The sequence below is a fragment of the Macaca nemestrina genome, chromosome 17, assembly GCF_043159975.1.
Source record: "Macaca nemestrina isolate mMacNem1 chromosome 17, mMacNem.hap1, whole genome shotgun sequence".
NCBI classification, from domain to species: Eukaryota; Metazoa; Chordata; class Mammalia; order Primates; family Cercopithecidae; genus Macaca; species Macaca nemestrina.
The window spans coordinates 19,596,553-19,610,084 of NC_092141.1; positions in this window are offsets into that span (position 1 = coordinate 19,596,553).

A 13,532-nucleotide genomic window follows, 5' to 3' on the forward strand; every position below is an offset into this window, starting at 1 on the left:
GCTGAGGCAGGAGAATAGCGTAAACCCGGGAGGCGGAGCTTGCAGTGAGCTGAGATCCGGCCACTGCACTCCAGGCTGGGCGACAGAGTGACTCCGTCTCAAAAAAGAAAAAAGAGTTGCTATTTTAAGTGTTACATATGTCTATAGTCTATTTAATTGCTTACTTTGCAATAAGACACTGAAATAATTTACAGCTCTTTAAACTCCACTTTTAGGGGCTGGACGCAGTGGCTCATGCCTGTAATCCCAATGCCTTTGGAAGGCCAAGGCGGAGGGATCGCTCGCGGCCTGGAGTTCAAGACTAGCCTGGCCAACGTGGCAAGACTGCTACCCCCAACTGTTATTATTTTCAGATAGGATATCGCTCTGTCACCCAGGATGGAATGCAGTGGTGCCATCAGAGCTCACTGGGACCTTGAACTCCTGGGCTCAAGGAATCTTGATGCCTCAGCCTCCTGTCTATCTGGGACTACCAGCATGCAGCACCACACCTGACTAATTTTTTTATTTTTTGTAGCAATGGGGTCTCACTATGTTGGCCAGGCTGGTACGGACTGCTGGCTTCAAGTGATCATCCAGCCTCAGCCTCCCAAAGGGATGAGATTATGGGCATAAGCCACCCCAACTGGCCTGGTTATTTTTTAATTAAAATTATTAATTAAATAATATTTATTTTTATTAGTGGTTCATGGGTGTAATCCCAGAACCTCAGAAGGCTGAGGAGGGAGGATTGCTTGAACCCAGGAGTTCAAGACCAGTCTACCAACATAATGAGACCCAGTGGCTACCAAAAATAAATAAATAAATAATTAGTCGGGAGTCTAAGTTCCAGCTACTTGGGAGACTGACACGGGAGGATCACTTGAGCCCAAGAGGTTGAGGCTACAGTGAGCGATGATCGCACCACTGCACCCGAACCTGGGTGATAGAGTGAGACCCTGTACCAAAAAAAAAAAATAGAGGTAGTTTGCACTTGAATGCAACTTAAGTCCGCTACTTGTTGAAGACTGCCCATGATTGTCTGGTCTTAGACATTTTGAAATGGGATGAAATGTATGTACCTTAGCAGAAAGAACAGACTTTAAAGTTAGACATATCTACATTCAAATCCTGGTTTGACCAGTTGCTTTTACGTAAGCCTTAGTTTTCTCATCTATGAATAATAAGACTAAGAGATAATGGCTGGGCGCAGTGGCTCGCGCCTATAATCCCAGCACTTTGGGAGGCCGAGGCGGGCGGTTCACGAGGTCAGGAGATGGAGACCATCCTGGCTAACACGGTGAAACACCGTCTCTACTAAAAATACAAAAAATTAGCCGGGCGTGGTGGAGGGAGCCTGTATTCCCAGCTACTCAGGAGGCTGAGTCAGGAGAATGCTGTGAACCCAGTAGGCGGAGGTTGCAGTGAGCCGAGATCGCGCCACGGCACTCCAGCCTGGGCGACAGAGTGAGACTCTATCTCAAAAAAAAAAAAAAAAAAAAAAAAAAAGAGAGATAATAATGCCCATTGTGATTTTTTTTTTTTTTCTTTTTGGTAGGAATGAAATGAGAATGTGTTACAGGGCCTGGCAGTTAGGTGTTCAAAACTGGGGATTATTCTTGTGGTGATGCTGAACAGGACTGTCTTTACGCTTCCACTGCTCTGAGGGCCAGGATTTCTGGGGCCAGCTCTTGCCCTAAATTCTTGTGTGACCTTGGGCAAATCCCATTTTCCTCTGAGGCCCAGTGACCCCATGTGTCCAATGCAAGCTGGGCGCCTGGAGAGGCCTCGAGCTTTGACACTCTCGTGCTAACTCTCTACAGCCTTGCTGCTCAGAAGGTGGGCCTCAGACCCGCAGCAGAGGAGGCCTGGGAGTAGCTGCGGATTCTCAGACCCCATCCCAGACCTACCCCAGACTCTGTGATTCTCATGCACGTTGCGACCGAAAAGGTTCTGCCCCACTGTTCTGGATTAAACTGATTTGAGGTACCTTCGTGAAAGAACCAAACCACCAGAATGATTGGGAATTTAGACATTTTGTTGACTCTAGGAATTAGGCATATCCTGACAGTTTAGAGACATTACTCTTCATTTCTGACTCCTCACATCTGAAAATATGGAATTTATTCATTCTGAATGTTTTATTTCTGGGGACAGCAGGTACTCCCAGTGCATTTGCTGAATGAATGATGAGCTGTGTATGGAGTTGGATATTCCTGTTTTTTGATTATCTGATGTTAGATGATGACCTTTAGTTCCCACTCTGTTTCTGGAATCAGGCAGAGGTAATTTCCAGTCCCCTATCTGCCACTAATTAGCCATTTAGCTCCAGGCAAGTTACTTAAACCATTTGAACTGCAATTCACCCATCTGAAGAAAGCAAGTGATAACCCCCTCTAGGATCCTTGTCAGGATTATGAGGTAATGGCTGCAAACACTCAGCCCAACCCGGAATATGGCAGCTGTTAATGATATTACAAGAAGGAAATGTCATTACATCAAATAGTAGGTAATGGACAATGGTATTACATTATTATCGTTGTCGTTGTTAGTAATATCTTGGGGACAGATTCAAATGGAGCTATAGGACAAAAAGTGCTTCTGGGCATTCTCCCTCAGTGACCAGATGACACCCAGGTTCCTGGAAGATGGTCCCCTCCAAGGTCTTTGATATTACTTTTGGTCTGGTGTCACACTTGGTCCACAGTGGCCCCTCACAGGCATGGCCAAGCAAACACTCTTCTCCAAAGATGGCCTACAATCTGAGAGTCCTTGTACTTCTTACAAACACAGTCCCTCAGATGACTCCAAGTGGCCTTCGTAGTTGCACAGAGCTTTCTGGGCTGGAAAGATGGCGGACTGGATGTTCTCCTACTTTTTAATTTAATTTTTATTTTATTTTATTTTATTTTATTTATTGAGATGGAGTTTCACTCTTGTTGCCCAGGCTGGAGTGCAATGGTGATCTTGGCTCACTGCAACCTCCACCTCCTGGGTTCAAGTGATTCTCCTGCCTCAGCCTCCCGAGTAGCTGGGATTACAGGCATGCCCCACCACGCCCAGCTAATTTTGTATTTTTAGTAGTGACGGGGTTTCTTCATGTTGGTCAGACTGGTCTCGAACTCCCTACTGTCTTACGCATCCGTGTGAAGAGACCACCAAACAGGCTTTGTGTCAGCAACAAGGCTGTTTATTTCACCTGGGAGCAGGTGGGCTGAGTCCGAAAAGAGAGTCAGCAAAGGGTGGTGGGATTATCATTAGTTCTTATAGGTTTTGGGATAGGTGGTGGAGTTAGGAGCAATGTTGTTTTTTTTTTTTTTTTTTTTTTTTTGAGACAGAGTCTTGCTCTGTTGCCCAGGCTGGAGTGCAGCGGTGCCATCTCTGCTCACTGCAAGCTCCACCTCCCGGGTTCATGCCATTCTCCTGCCTCAGCCTCCCTAGTAGCTGGGACCACAGGCGCCCGCCACCATGCCCAGCTAATTTTTTGCGTTTTTAGTAGAGACGGGGTTTCACCGTGTTAGCCAGAATGGTCTTGATCTCCTGACCTCATGATCCACCTGCCTCAGCCTCCGAAAGTGCTGGGATTACAGACGTGAGCCACCATGCCCGCCCAGCTAGGAGCAATGTTTTACGGGCAGGGGATGGATCTCACAAAGTACATTCTGAAGGGTGGAGAGAATTATAAAGAACCTTCTTAAGGGTAGGGAAGATTAGAAAGTACATTGATCAGTTAGGGTGGGGCAGAAACAAATCACAATGGTGGAATGTCATCAGTTAAGTCTATTTTCACTTCTTCTTGTGGATCTTCAGTTGCTTCTGGCCATCTGGGTGCAGGTCACAGGGGATATGATGGTTTAGCTTGGGCTCAGAGGCCTGACACCTACCTCAGGTGACCCGCCACCTCAGCCTCCCAAAGTGCTGGGATTACAGGTGTGAGCCACCACGCCCAGCCCTTATTTATTTATTTATTTATTGAGATAGGGTCTCACTCTGTTGCCCAGGCTGGAGTGCAGTGGCACAATCATGGCTTGCTGCTGCCTTGACCTCCCGAGCTCAAGCAATCCTCCTATCTCAGCCCCCTGAGTAGCTGGGACTAGAGGCTCATGACACCATGCCTGGCTAATTCTTAAATTTTTTGTAGAGATGAGGTCTTACTATGTTGCCCAGGCTAGTCTCCAACTCCAGGGCTCAATCTCCCATCCCATGATGCCGACTGTTTCTTGAGTCCAGGAGTCATGTTTGAAGGGAAACTGAATGACTTCAGCTAGGTCATCTCTGTCAAAACCTGAAGTATTTTATTTTAACCTCCAAAATCCAGCACTAGTCCCATTCTGTCCTGCACTCAACAGCAGTGCTGAGTCAACTGAGCTCCTGGCCAGTCTGGGGGCCTGAGCTCCTTCCTGGTTGAGCACGACCAAGCCCTCAGAGTTATCAGACATCCTTGACTATCTCTGGTCGGTCTGCACATCCTGAGTCCGGATTGCAGCAGCAATTGGCCTAGGCATTAACCTTGGGCACTGCCTGGAGATTGTTGCGCTGAGTCATAAAAGATGTTGCGGGGGAAATAAAGAGAAATCAGACTGTTACTGTGTCTATGTAGAAAAAGGAAGACACAAGAAACTCCATTTTGATCTGTACTAAGAAAAATACTTCTGCTTTGAGATGCCGTTCATCTGAAGCCCTAGCCCCAACCCTGTGCTCCTAGAAACATGTGCTGTATTGACTCAAGGTTTAAGGGATTTAGGGCTGTGCAGGATGGCTTTGGTAAAAATGTGTTTGCAGGCAGTATGCTTGGTAAAAGTCATCGCCGTTCTCCAGTCTCGAGTACCCAGGGACACAATGCACTACGGAAGGCCACAGGGACCCCTGCCCAAGAAAGCCTGGGTATTGTCCAGGTTTCCCCCCACTGAGACAGTCTGAGATATGGCCTCATGGGAAGGGAAAGACCTGACTGTTCCCCAGCCCGACGCCCATAAAGGGTCTATGCTAAGGAGGATTAGTGAAAGAGGAAGGCCTCTATGGTTGAGATAAGAGGAAGGCATCTGTCTCCTGCTCATCCCTGGGAATGGAATGTCTCGGTGTAAAACTCGATCATACATTCTATTTACTGAGATGGGAGAAAACCGCCTTATGGCTGGAAGCGAGACATGCTGGCAGCAATACTGCTCCTTAATGCACCGAGATGTTTGTGTAAAGTCAAACATCAATCTGGCCTACGTGCACATCTAGGCACAGCACCTTTCCTTAAACTTCTTTAGGACACAGAGTCTTTTGTTCACATGTTTTCCTGCTGACCCTCTCCCCACCATCACCCTACAATCATACCGCATTCCCCTCGCCGAGATAGTAAAGATAGTGATCAATAAATACTGAGGTAACTCAGAGACCAGCGCCAGTGTAGGTCCTCACTTACTGAGCACCAGTCCCCTGGGCCCACTTTTCTTCCTCTATACTTTGTCTCTGTGTCTTATTTTTTTTCTCAGTCTCTCATTTCCACCTTGCGAGAAATACCCACAGGTGTGGAGGGGCAGGCCCCTTTCAAGATGTGGCCACATGTTTTGAACAAAAAGTCACAAAAGATGTGGCTGCATGTTTTGCCCATTTGGGCTTAAAATCTCAGGGTCTTACATCTGCATATGGCTAAGTGAGCTGGGTGGGGCAGACGGGCGTCCTCTGTCGGGGTGTATATGGGGTCACCTTGTAGGGCAGTGCTCCAAGTCCAGAGATGTATTAAGAGATTTCTTTGACATCTTGGACAAGGATATGGACTTCTGCTGAGCATACACGTCAGACGCTGTCTCGGTTGCCTGCTTTACACCCATTCTGCTCATATTCTGTTCTCACAGAACCATAATGATTTTTCTTTTCAAAGAACCAGCTTTCGGTTTTGTTGATTTTTCTCTATTGATTTCCTGTTTCCAATTCTATTGGCTTCTGCTCTAATTTCTTTTTTTCTTTTCTTTTGTTGGCTTTGGATTTAATTTGCTCCTCTTTTTCTTGTTTCCTACGGTAGAAGCTTAGATGATTGATTTTAGATCTTTTTCTTTTCTCATAGATGCAGTCAATGCTAGAAATTTCCCTCTAAGCACTGTTGTTTTTCTTCTGCATCCCACAAACGCTGATAGTTTGTATTTTAATTTTCATAAGATTTAAATTCAATACCAACATATTTTAAAACTTTTCTTGAGATTTCTTCTTTGGCCCATGTGTTACTCAGAAGTGTGTTGTTGGCTGGTGCAGTGGCTCACGTCTGTAATCCCAGCACTTTGGGAGGCCGAGGCGGGTGGATTTCCTGAGGTCAGGAATTCAAGATCAGCCTGACTCAACGCAGTGAAACGCTGTCTCTACTAAATACAAAAAATTAGCTGAGTATCGTGACCCATGCCTGTAATCCCACGTACTTGAGAGGCTGAGGCAGGAGAATCGCTTGAACTCGGAAGGCGAAGGTTGCAGTGAGCCAAGACCGTGCCACTGCACTCCAGCCTGGGCAGCAAGAGTGAAACTCTGTCTCAAAAAAGAAGTGTGCTATTTAATCTCCAGATATTTTGGGGTTTTTTCCAGCTAGCTTTCTATTAGTGATTTCTAGTTTAATTTTATTGTGTCCTGACAACATACTTTGTGTGGTTTCTTTTTCTTTTTTTTCTTTTTTGAGACAGTTTCTCTTATTGCCCGGGCTGGAGTGCAATGGCGCGATCTTGGCGCACCGCAACCTTTGCCTTCCGGGTTCAAGCGATTCTCCTGCCTCAGCCTCCCGAGTAGCTGGGATTACAGGCATGCATCACCACACCCGGCTAAATTTTGTATTTTTAGTAGAGACAGGGTTTCTCCCTGTTGGTCAGGCTAGTCTCGAACTCCCGACCTCAGGTGATCCGCCCACCTGGGCCTCCCAAAGTGCTGGGATTACAGGCATGAGTCACTGTGCCTGGCCCAAAATGTTCTTCTGAAGCCCTGTGCTTCTCTCGGCTTCCTTTAAATTGTGTGTGTGTGTGTGTGTGTGTGTGTGTGTGTGTGTGTGTGTGACAGAGTTTTGCTCTTGTTGCCCAGGCTGCAGTGCAATGGCTGGATCTCAGCTCACCGCAATCTCTGCCTCCCGGGTTCAAGTGATTCTCCTGCCTCAGCCTCCTGAGTAACTGGGACTACAGATATGAGTCCTGGCTAATTTTGTAGTTTTAGTAGAGACGGGGTTTCTCCATGTTGGTCAGGCTGGTCTCGAACTCTCAACGTCAGGTGATATGCCCACCTGGGCCTCCCAAAGTGGTGGGATTACAGGCGTGAGCCACTGCACCTGGCCTGTGTGGTTTCTGTTCTTTTGAATTTGTTAAGGTGTGTTTTATGGCCCAGAAAATGGCCTATCTCATGAATGTTCCATGCTACCTTGAGAAGAATGTATATTCTGCTACTGCTGGATGAAGCAGCCTACAAATACTCATATATCCACTTGACTGGTGGTGCTATTGAGTTTCTGAGCTTCTGCTCACTGGATCTGTTCATTTTTGATAGAGGGGTGTTGAAATCTTCAACTAATAATAGTGGATTCACGTATTTCTTCTTGTAGTTCTACCAGTTTTTGGCTTCACACATTAAGGATTGATATGGGGCTGGGTGAAGCACTTTGGGAGGCCGAGGTGGGCAGATTGCATGAGTCCAGGAGTTCAAGACCAGCCTTGGCAATTTGGCAAAATCCTGTCTTTACAAAAAAATACAAAAATTAGCCATAATGGTGGCATGTGCCTATCGTCCCAGCTACTCAGGAGGCTGAGGTGAGAGGATCGCTTGAGGTTGCAGTGAGCCGAGATCGTACCACTGCACTCAAGCCTGGGTGACACAGAGAGAGCAAGACCCTGTCTCAAAAAAAAAAAAAAAAAAAAAAAAAAAAAAAGACGGTTATGCATTCACCCCTTTACCATTGTGTAATACCCCTATGAAGATATCCCTTTATTTGCTCTGAAATCTGTCTGAAGTCAGTAGAGCTAACCCTTGCTTTCTGTTGATAAGTGTTAGTATAATATATCTTTCTCCATCCCTTTGCCTTTAATCTAGATGTGTCTTTATATTTAAAATAGCTTTATTTTATTATTATCATTATTATTATTATTTTAATAGAGATGAGATCTTGCTACGTTGCCCAGGCTGGTTTCGAACTCCTGGGTTTAAGCAATCCTCCCACCTCAGCTCCCAAATTGCTGGGATTACAGGCATGAGCCACCTTGCCTAGCCTATGTTTCTTTCTCTTTTTTAAAGAACTTTTTTCAGTGGTTCCCCAAAAGTTTGCAATATACATTTACAATTAATTCAAGTCCACTTTCAAATAACAATATGTCACTTCACAGGTAACACAAGTGCTTTATAATAACAAAATAATCCTAATTCCTCCTTCTCATTCCTTTCTATGGTTGCTGTCGTTCATTTCACTTAGGCATACGTAAGCATATCTAAGTTTCAAGGGGTTGATCCTGGTTTGCCTAAACCAATCACCAATGCCCCTTGTCTAACCCACCACCACAAGCCTGTTTTGGAGCTATCATGGGGAAGGGTGTTGGGTTTTCCACTATAGGTAAGCTTGGATTCAACCATTTTCATTTTGATTTTAGATGATAGGGTGACCTTAGCAGGTTGGGCAACTTGGGGACATCCAATCCGGGTTGTTAGAGTTTCTCATACATGTGGATTGGAATTATCTTGATTTTGCCACTTTTCATTGTTTATGTGTTCCTTGGGAGGCAACCACATGTTTAGGAATGTTTGCCACATGGTTATTAAGTTTCAAAGAGGAGGAATTATGTAAGATTTAAATTCATGACCAGGCTCAGTGGTTCATGCCTGTAATCCCAGCACTTTGGGAGGCCAAGGTGGGAGGATCACTTCAGTGCAGGAATTAGAGACCAGCCTGGGCAACATAACAAAACCCCATCTCTACCAACAACAACAACAACAACAACAACAACAACAAACATATTAGCTGGGCGTGGTGACATGAGCCTACTTGGGAGGCTAAAGCGGGAAGATCACTTGAGCTAGGGAGTTAAAGGTTGCGGTGAGCCATGATTGTACCACTGCACTCCAAAGTGGGTGACAGAGTAAGATGCTGTCTCGAGAAACAAAACAAAACAAAAAAACACCACCACCAACAAAAAACAGGCTGGCCACAGTGGCTCACACCTGTAATCCTAGCACTTTGGAAGGCAGAGGTGGGCAGGTCACTTGAGGTCACGAGTTTGAGAGCAGCCTGGCCAACATGGTGAAACCCTGTCTCTACTGAAAATACAAAAATTACCCAAGCATGGTGGCGTGTGCCTGTAGTCCCAGCTACTTGGGAGACTGAGGCATGAGGATCCCTTGAATCCAGGAGGCAGAGCTTGCAGCGAGCCGAGATCGTGCCACTGCACTCCAGCCTGGACAACAGAGTGAGACTGTGTTTCAGAACAAAAATAAACAAAAATAAATAAATAAAACCCCCAAACCTGACGCTTTGAACTGCTACGGTGGTGGCTAAGTGCATGCATCACACCCCACAGTTAGGAGAAAATTACAAAGCAAACACTGGGCTCTGAGATAAACCAGACCAAACCAAAAAAACCAGGGTCACTCTGTTAAGTCCTAGTATCCCAAATCAGTGAAACTTGAGCCGTTCCTGGAAGTTGTTGACTCCCTGACCTGAAATTCTTCTCTCTGATTTTTGTAATGCTAATATCTGAAGATGTGTTATGACCTTTATGGATACGATTTTCATGTGACGTTTTCGCTGTTTTTTTCTTTTTTTTCGTATCATTAACGGACAGATAGTAACTTTAGTAATCTTGTCTTTCTTTCTTTCTTCAAAAACCTGTAGTGTTTTCTCATTTGGAAATCCATTCCCTGAAGTCTGACCGTGCAGTTGTTGTGCAGATAACATTCTTTCCTTGTCTAAAATGCATCTGCCTCTGGCTTTTTCTCCCACTAGGAAGGGTCTACCCAGAAAGCCTTGAGGCACTGATCTATCTCCTGGAGCTGCAGGGGCGGTTTGTCCAAGTGCACAAATGAACCTAGATCATTTCTAAAGCTCCTATAACTTGGAGATGATGATGTTAATAGTGACGGCTTATATTTGCATTCCTCAATAGGGTTCACAGGCAGGCATGGCTGCTCATGTCGGTAATCCCAACACTCTGGCAAACGCAGGCTGGAGGATCACTTGAGCTCAGGAGTTTGAGGCTCGCCTGGGCAACATAGGTAGACCCCGTCTCTACAAAGACTAAAAAATTGGCCAGGCATGGTGGTGAGCGCCTGTAATCCCTACTAAGGAGGCCGAAGTGGGAGGATCACTTGAGCCTAGGAGGTTGAGGCTGCAGTGAGCTGAAATCATGCCACCACACTCCAGCCTGGGTGACAGAGTGAAACCCTGTCTCAAAAAAAAAAAAAAAAAAAAAAGGAGTCACAGTGCACTTTTACACTCATTTCATCCTTTGATCTTCCCAATAAGGATGAATTTCATGAGGCAATAAACCTTAACTCTCAAGAATCCTGTTTTTTTTTTTTTTTTTTTGAGACAGTTTCACTCTTGTTCCCCAGGCTGGAGTGCAGTGGCGTGATCTCGGTTCACTGCAACCTCCGCCTCCCAGGTTCAAGCCATTCTCCTGCCTCAGCCTCCTGAGTAGCTGGGATTACAGGCGCGTACCACCATGACCAGCTATTTTTTGTATTTTTAGTAAAGACGGGGTTTCACCAGACCTCAGATGATTCGCCCGCCTCGGCCTCCCAGAGTGCTGGGATTACAGGCGTGAGCCACCGCGCCGGGCCTCCTGTGTTTTTTTTGACTGTTTGCTGGCTTTGTTTCTGTTTTACTTTCTAGATTCTGTCTGATTCTTGGCCAGGTCTGTTTCTGGCTTGGGTTCTGATTTGTATACAGCGACTTATGCCCCCTTCATTGAGGTTTTCACTATCTGACCATTAGCCGATCTCTGCCAGACAGCGGACTGAACAGGAATTCTGACTATTGGTGGTGGATTTTTGTTGTTCTTGTTTTGGTTTATGCGTTTATCTTGGAGATCCCAATGTCTCCTGGCTCCTCAGTTTTGTCTTTGTTGTTTATATACAGTGTGAGGACAAGTTACTCAATTAGAAAAGGGCCTTTTCTTTCCCTGGAATGGAGAGCAGCCTCTGATGCCTGTAGATCAACCAATTGGTCAGTTTTGAGTTCTATGTTTTCCTTGATGATTTGTGGGCAAAGTGAACAAAACTGAAAAATCTGGCTCTCTTTCTGTGTGTCTAAGTGCATTTATTTATTTTTTGAGGCAGGGCCTCACTCTGTCACCTAGGCTGGAGTGCGGTGGCACAATCACAGCTCACTGCAGCCTCCACCCCACTCTGTGCTCAAGCGATCCTCCCACCTCAGCCTCCCAAGTAGCTGGGACTACAGGCGCATGCCACCACACCTGGCTAATTTTTTTTTTTTTTTTTTTTTGTAGAGATGGGGTTTCACCATGTTGCCCATGCTGGTGTTGAACTCCTGAGCTCAAACAATTCTTCTGCCTCAGTCTTTCAAAGTGCTGGGATTACAGACGTAAGCCACTGCACTACCCCATGTATCTAAATTTAAAAAGCCTTCCCCTTTCTTGCCAAAAATAGATATTTGTCTTTTACAATCACCTGTTTATACTCTCTGCCTCCCTTGCTCTCTCCTTCTCTGTCTTCATTTAATATCTGTGATTCTCTTGGCTTTGCCCTTTTCCAATATTGGCTTTATCCTAGGGCCAGCAGCTGCATTATGGCTGTAGCACTTCCAGACATAACATTTAGATACCGCTGGGTGTGGTGGCTCACGCCTGTAATTCCAGCACTTTGGGAGGCCAAGGCAGGTGGATTGCTTGAGCTCAGGAGTTCGAGACCAGCCTGGACAACATGGTGAAACCCTGTGTCTACAAAAATATACAAAAATTAGCCAGGCTTGGTGATGGGCTCCTGTGGTCCCAGCTATTTGGGAGACTGAGGTGGGAGGACCTCTTAAGCCCAGGAAGCAGAGGTTGCAGTGAGCCAAGATCACACACTGCACTCCAGCCTGGGCAAAAGAGTGAGACTCTGTCTCAAAAAAAAAAAAAAAAAAAAAAAAAAAAATTCGGATACCGCAATATCTGAAGGAGAAGATAGGGGCCTTTTTCTTGTCTGACTGTTAGAAATAGGAAACGTTTTCCAGAAACACCATTAGATTTTCACTCAGGATTCATGGCTAGAATTGGATCATGAGCTTGGGCAACATAGTGAGACTTTCTCTAATATACATATAAATACATTAAATAGAATTGGGTCATGCATGTCCATTCCTACATAGGGCCCTGAGAAGGCAAATGAGATTCTTGTGCCTGGCTAAAATGAGCCATTTGGGGTGAAAGGAATGTTGGGGAACTAGCCATAATGACCATCATCAATTCTACAATAAAAAGAGTATCGAGGGCCAGGTGCGGTAGCTCACGCCTGTAATCCCAGCACTTTGGGAGGCTGAGGCGGGCAGATCATGAGGTCAGGAGTTCGAGACTAGCCTGGCCAACATAGTGAAACCTCATCTCTACTAAAAATACAAAAATTAGCCAGGCATGGTGGCACATGCCTATAGTCCCAGCTACTCAGGAGACTGAGGCAGGAGAATTGCTTGAACCCAGGAGGTGGAGGTTGGAATGAGCCAAGATCTAGCCACTCCAGCTTGGGCAAAAGAGTGAGAGTTCATCTCAAAAACAAAAAAGAGAATTGGGGCTGGGCACGGTGGCTCACGCCTGTAATCCCAGCACTTTGGGAGGCCGAGGTGGATGGATCACTTGAGGTCAGGAGTTCAACACCAGCCTGGCCAACATGGTGAAACCCCATATTCACTAAAAATACAAAAAAAATTAGCCAGGTATGGTGGCATATGTCTGTAATCCAAGCTACTCGGGATGCTGAAGCAGGAGAATCGCTTGAACCTGAGAGGTGGAGGTTGCAGTGAGGTTGCACTCTGTACTTCAGCCTGGGCGACAGAGTGAGACGCCATCTCAAAAAAAAAAAAAAAAAAAAAAGAAAGAAAGAGAGAGAGAATCTTAGTGGATTGGAGTTTTCACCTGTAACATGTAACGCTAGAAGCATGGGAATGTGTAAAATATGATGGCTGCAAACATTCAGAAAGCACACGCCACAATATCCTGAGAAAGTACCCACTAGAAAATGAAAAGCTAATCAGAATTTTAAAATACAGGTAAGACGGAGACGTGGTCAGAACATGGTGAGTATGAGATGCTGAATAAGGCCCCCCAAAGATGTCCCCATCCTAACTCTTGAAACCTGTGAATACGTAACCTTGCGTGGCAAAGGGACTTGGAGATGTGATTACTGCAAGGATCGTAAGATGCAAAGGTTATTCTGGGTTATCGGGTGGGCCTAATGGAATCTCTTTTTCTGAGAGGAAGACAAGAGAGTAAAAGCTGGAAAAAGGAGACGTGATGAAAGAACAGAGGCTGCAATGATGCGCTTTGGAGATGGAGGAAGAGGGAGGTGGCATCTAGAAGCAGGAACAGGCAAGGGAATGGATTCTTCCTGAGCCCCAGCAAGAA